Here is a 6,692-nt window from a genome sequence, read left to right as displayed (position 1 = left end):
CTATTATCTATCTGCCGTACAGTTTGCTGTTTGTAAAGCAAGGGTTCCCGATGTTGTGGGTTCTGCTTGTGTCAGTGCTGACAAAATCAGGACCAAAGTTTATGGTTGCAAAATGGAACTTTATTATTTTCCTGCCTGTAGAGGGGAAAAAACACAATCTGTGCAAGATACTGTGGGGTGGGTGGGGGGAACTGCTAGTAATGCTTCATGGGACTTTTTATTTTTTCAAGAAATGTTGTACAACATAATCTGAAGCTGTTGACACTTTATGCATGTTAGTAATAGAAATAAATAAAGCTTTTAAGACAATTTCTGTCTGTGTGGCCACTGCTTTTTCTTCTCTCTGCTCCCCCTTTTGATATTTCCATTACTTTTAAACAGTGGGCAAAACCTTGTCCAGCCTTCCTCCAAACATTTTGGGCTGCAGCTTCCATCAAATCCAGCCAGCACAGTTGTTCTGGCCAGTGCTGGTGGTAGTTCAAACATCTGGAGGGAACCTGGTAGGGGGATGATTTTGTGAGCTCATGCATGAGAGCTCTGATAACTTACTAACAATCACTGGTATATTACTACCCTTTTAATTCTCTCTCTCTCTCTCTCTCTCTCTCTCTCTCTCTCTCTCACACACACACACACACACACACCAGCTGATGCTATTTACATTTATCTAAATCTGCCAGTTAAAATGCAAATGTGGTCCCATTGAAATCATGGACATAGAATTTGAGATGATTAGAAAAGTACAGATTCCAGAAGCCACAAAAATCTGACCAGGATCCAGTACTTTGACAGAGTCACTTGATTTCAACAGAAGGGAGTAAGGAAGTACTTCCCATTGGAATCAGTAAAGGGACCCCTGACCATTAGGTCCAGTCGTGACCAACTCTGGGGTTGCGGCGCTCATCTAGCTTTATTGGCCGAGGGAGCCAGCGTACAGTTTCCTGGTCATGTGGCCAGCATGACTAAGCCGCTTCTGGCGAACCAGAGCAGTGCATGGAAACACCTTTTACCTTCCCGCTGGAGCGGTACCTATTTATCTACTTGCACTTTGACGTGCTTTCAGACTGCTAGGTTGGCAGGAGCAGGGACCGACCAATGGGAGCTCACCCCATCGTGGGGATTCGAACCGCTGACCTTCTGATCGGCAAGTCCCTGGCTCTGTGCTTTAACTCACAGCACCATCCACGTCCCTATTGGAATCAGTAGGGCTTAATTATTTTTTAAGTTTGGACAGATTGCACCCCAGCTCATATTGTGAGGAACTCCAGTGGCCTGCAATTCAACCCACTGTGCAAATTGTGGCACTCTTCTGACAAAACTGGAGACATGCCACATCCTTATACCTACAAAGCTAGATGGGCCATTGGCATGATCCAGCAAGCTCTTCTTATATTCTTAACCTAGAGGGCTCATTGGCAAATCAACAGATTGAAAACTAACAAATCAGTGGGCCCAGATGTCATGCACCTGACAGTTTTTCATTCATAAGTGAAATTGCTAATCTAACAACAACAACAAGGTAACTTATCATTGGCCTGGGATTACCATCCTTCTGCTCCCACCCCATATCAAATGCTACTGACTTCAAGTTCATAAATTACTGCTGTTCTGTCCTGTCTTTTTGCCATGTGCTCTGTTGTGGCCAAGCCACGGGGCCTAGGGTTTGAGTCTCACTTGTCACCAAGCCCATGGCCTAAAATGACTAAAAAGCCCTGGGGCCATGGAAAATAATCTGCCCACCAAAAATGCTCTGGGATCAGCAGGGGCTGAAGGCTACCTACCTAATCCATACAAGAGAATGGCTGCCATTTCTCTCCCCTGGAGAAAATAAGGCAATGCATTTGACCAGAATGTGTGTGTTAAAATCAGCTGTCTGCCTTCAACATAGAGTGGGCTGTCTTTACAGAGAGCCAGTGTGGTGTAGTGGTTAAGAGCGGTAGTCTCGTAATCTGAGGAACCGGGTTCGCGTCTCCGCTCCTCCACATGCAGCTGCTGGGCGACCTTGGGCCAGTCACACTTCTTTGAAGTCTCTCAGCCCCACTCACCTCACAGAGTGTTTGTTGTGGGGGAGGAAGGGAAAGGAGAATGTTAGCCGCTTTGAGACTCCTGAAGGGGAGTGAAAGGCGGGATATCAAATCCAAACTCTTCTTCTTCTTCTTCTCCCTGGCAGAGATGGCAGAAGGGTTGTAGTTCACCAATAGGTGAGAATATGATTGCAAACAAAAGGCCCCAAGTTCAGTCTGTCACATTTTCATCTTGGGCTGGAAACTCTGTGGCAGGCATACGGAGTTTGTGTCTCATAAAACTGAACATATCCTACTGGGAGCAGGATAAACTTCCTGGGTTTTTTTGCTTGCATGGACCTGCAGAAGCAGTGTAGGTTGTCAGTCACCTGGCAGGTAACTCTATATGGCTGTTGGACCACACTGGATGCTGTGGGGCACACACTCTGCAGCCTTATAATAAAGGAAACGACTCAAGCACAAGATCATTGCTGACATTTATTAAGACAAATCTAAAAAAGCAAAAGACACAAGAATATTGGCACATATCAGGGCCAATGCCCCAGAAGTCAACATCTCTCTTTAATCTTCTTTTAAAAATAATTTTAAGTATCGTTTTGACAAATCACTTTAGCATTTTATGTACAGTAATAAAAATAAATTACTCTTAACAGATGAATGTATCAGTTTAATACACCATACAGTGCAATAATAGCATTGGTTTTTTGTTTTTCCCCACTCATCTATAAAGTGCATTGCAGGGACTTGGTTTCACCAAATGGAATGATTGCTGTACATTTATATCTCTTTGGAGGGTAAACGTGTGGACATTCCATTCAACAAGTAGCACTTCTTGTGCCAAAGAATGGCTTCCCCACACTGTTTTGTCTTTTCACTGGCCCCTAGGGAAACAGTGAGACCATGCTGGTTGTTGGAGGGACCTGAGGCAAAAGTGAGTGGAGGAACAAATGCAAATTTTACCTTTCTACATTCTGCTTGTTTCTACACAGAGACTCAGACACCCTCTCTATCCTGTCAAGACAAGCAAGAGGCATGATCAGAGTTCAATGATACAAATTACAAGAAAGGAGAGTCTAACTAAACATTCTGACTGTGTGAACTTATTTGACAGTGTTACAGCCTACCTTGGCAAGTGGTGGACTCTCCTTCATTGGAGGTTTTTAAATAAAGATTGGATGGCTACCTGCCAGGGATTCTTTAGCTAAGATTCTTGAATTTCATGGGGTTGGATTAGATGACATTTGGTGTCCCTTCCAACTCTACAGTTCTATGTTTCTAGGACACATCCCAGCCAGAGAAAAACATTAAGGGTGTGCAGCAGGGCTAGTGAGAAGTGTAACATAGGGAGAGATTTGAGGGCCAGGCCTGAAGTTCCCACCTATACCATAAGGGGTAATCTGTATACAAAAACACCCACTTTCCACATCACACCTATTTCCAGTGTGCGTACACAACTAAGCTCTTCTACAACAGTCATTCAAGTCAAAGGTGTTTTTCTTTCTAAGACCTTCAGGTAGGTATGATGCACAAGTTTCAAAAAAGTTTTATTTTTATACAACTTAGAAAACGAAGAATGAACTGTGTAAAGCAACATTCCTGTAAGGAGACAAAGATGTTTGGGTGGAGGGAGTGGTGTGGTGGTTGGAAAGAATTCGTGCATTTATGTTCAGGAGTTGCTAATCAAACTAGAATTAATAAATGTAGAGCAGATAAGTGTTATGTAACCTAGTTTTAAAAACCATCTAAAAATTGTGCATCTTTCTTTTGGGGGTGGGTAGCTACATTCACAAAGGGATGCCTACTAAGGCAAACCACATCTGCTGCATAGGTTTCCCTTAGCATTTTTTGTGTGGATTAGTAAGGAAACACCAGTGCACAGACTGAGCTGTACTGCATTTCTAGGTTGTAACCCAGCAAATCTCTTGGTTTGCACAAAGTAATTTTTGGGATAAGTTTTATGAACAAAACAAATAAACATGAAAAAGTAAAGTAAACAGAGATTCCCACAGTGATGCAATATCTTCTTGACTCAGCTGAGGTTGGGTTTTGTTTTTGCATGTGTCTGACCAATGCATACACCACAGGGATGCAATATTGCAGGTCTGCACAAAATTTGGGCACAAGAAAAACATCCTGGAAAGCAAAAAAATATGCATATATGCAGCTGAAACCTAGTCTGTCAAAGGCATCAAAATTTTGACATAAGTATCATTGAGGAATTTGCTTGTGGATGCTACAAAAGGAATTATTCAAACATAAGAGACACATTTCTGCATTTTTGCACTTGTGTGCATGCATAAGGTGAAGATACAGCATAGCAGAAAATAGAAGAAAATAATGTTCTGTGTGGCTATATCTTGTCTACTACATCTAAGCCTCAAATTGCTGGCTGACCTAAACACACACACACACAAACATACACAGAAGAGCAACACACTTAGGAACAATCCTGTTCCTATTGTCATCAATAGCAAAGTTCCTTTTAACTTTAATGGTGCAGGATTGCATCTGTCACAAGTAAGTCATGCAAGCCATTGGGTGAATTGCAGTCTCTATCACCACAGTTGTTTTCTGGCTTAATCTCACTGATGCTTCCATAGGGCTTTTAATTCTCTTTCCTAAATGACCCGACTGCATTCCCTTTCTTGGCCACGCTACATCCCCATTATAAAGGTCACTTTATGTCCCCCTGCCTGATTTCACATCACAAATGACATCATACATAGAGGAAAAGAGTTTAGCAAAGAGTGCCTATTCAGACATGTTACTTTAGTAGCTTCAGGTATGCAGAACAATAAGACTGGCGAAGCTGAAGGCCCCAGTCTCTCATCTCCTTCCCTCCTACTAAATAGGGTTGGTAGTTTTGCAGAGTAGTACCTCTCATCTTCCTTAAAACTTAAAGTTAACTAACTGGGCTTCCTAATCATATCAACCCTATTCTCCCACATCTGCTCTTTCCTTTCCATTTTAGGTCAGTGTGTGTAGCCCCAATTATCTCTGGGGTCACTTTTAAGTCCAAAGAAATAAAGAAATTTGCAGGAAATAAATGGTTACTCTATAATCTCACACAGTGATACACGAATTTAAGGTGCGTTCATTCCTGTGGACTCCCTTAGAGTACTGGCTCCACAGTAGGATAATGGAACAGCCATTCAACCTTCTCAGTCAACTCATGAGTTGTTGAGTTGTGCAGTCTTTATGAGGGCTGGAGGGAAGGTGGGGAGCCAATGATGAGGAATGGCAGTTATTTTTATCTGACTCAACCCGGCCCATCTCCTTTGCCCGGGGCTAATAAATCCACACTACATGCTATCTTTTTTTTCAAAACAGAAGCCTGTGTGCTTTTTAAATAAGTCTCTACGCGGGTAGCATTTTACTGTTTGATTGCGACTTCCGCGGAGCTGTCCAGTCCTGATGGTGCTGACACGTCTTTGGGATGAGAAGGAATCTGGCAGATTCCACTCATCCCACGACGTCTCGGTTTATTTGTTTTTAAATGGCTATTGATATTGCATAGAGGATCAAAATTTGATTAGGATAAAAATGGAAACTCCAAACGGAGCAGCCCACGTTTTTCTCTGGAAATATTCCTGCAAAATATCTGTTTATAATTTTGGTTTTGCTTTGCTATCTTTATATTCGACATTAATAAAGGGAAGCAAACATTTAACTGTTTGCGTCTGGCTTCCTGCTCCCGCGCTTACATTCACACCCTGTTTCAAAAACGTGTGCTTCATTCAGAGAAGAGCCCTGAGCTGCCCTAGACCCCGGAGTCAAGGCAAAACCTCCTCTTACGCTCCAGTCTCCACGACTAACTAAAAGAAACTGAAAGGCAGAATTCACATGACCCATTTTTTAAAAAACTTGTACCCGCAGAATAAAATCAGGCAACTTTAAAAAAAAAAAGCAGAAGATACCCCCGCCCGCTCCCCGCAAACACCTTTCCTGAGAATCCTGCTTTCAATCAAAGGAGAAGAAATTTTAGAGGCAAAAAAGTAAATCAAGAAAGCAGAACAAGATTTGTTATGTTTTGAAACATTATCTTGCAGTTTACACTTGGTGTTCCACATTGGCCACAGATTTTGGCAAATGTCCGAGTCTTTCGCCACGCCTCCCTCCCTAAACACAAAGAAATAATAAAATTAAAATATCGCCCAGTTGCTTGCGGGGAGAGGGAGGGGGGGAGCATGTCAGGCACATCTTACTTGTGTATGGTTTATCAAAATAAAAACAGGCATAAGAAAATAACCATCTGGAGAGCCTTGACACTGACACCCTGCTTTCTTTTCCTAAGAAGGTTGGGTAGGGGTCCCTCCCCTCCCCCGTTTTGTTTTCTCCCCTCCCCCCCTGCTGCAGCTGCTGGTGCTGGGGGATCATACAAAGGCGAGGAAGGGGAAAAGGAGGAGAAAGAGAAAGAGAGAGAGAGAGAGAGAGAGAGAAAGAAAGAAAGAAAGAAAGAAAGAAAGAAAGAAAGAGTTAAGAAAGAAAGAGAGAGAGAGAGAGAATAAAGAGAGAGAGAGAGAAGAGAGAGAGAGAATAGAGAGAAAGAAAGAAAGAAAGAAAGAAAAAGAAAGAAAGAAAGAGAATAAAGAGAGAGAATAAAGAGAGAGAGAGAGAGGAAGAAAGAAAGAGAAAGAAAGAAAGAGAGAGAGAGAGAAGGAAGAGAGA

Source organism: Podarcis filfolensis, assembly GCF_964270895.1.
Source record: "Podarcis filfolensis genome assembly, chromosome: Z".
NCBI classification, from domain to species: domain Eukaryota; kingdom Metazoa; phylum Chordata; class Lepidosauria; order Squamata; family Lacertidae; genus Podarcis; species Podarcis filfolensis.
Note: the sequence above shows the minus strand (reverse complement) of the source record.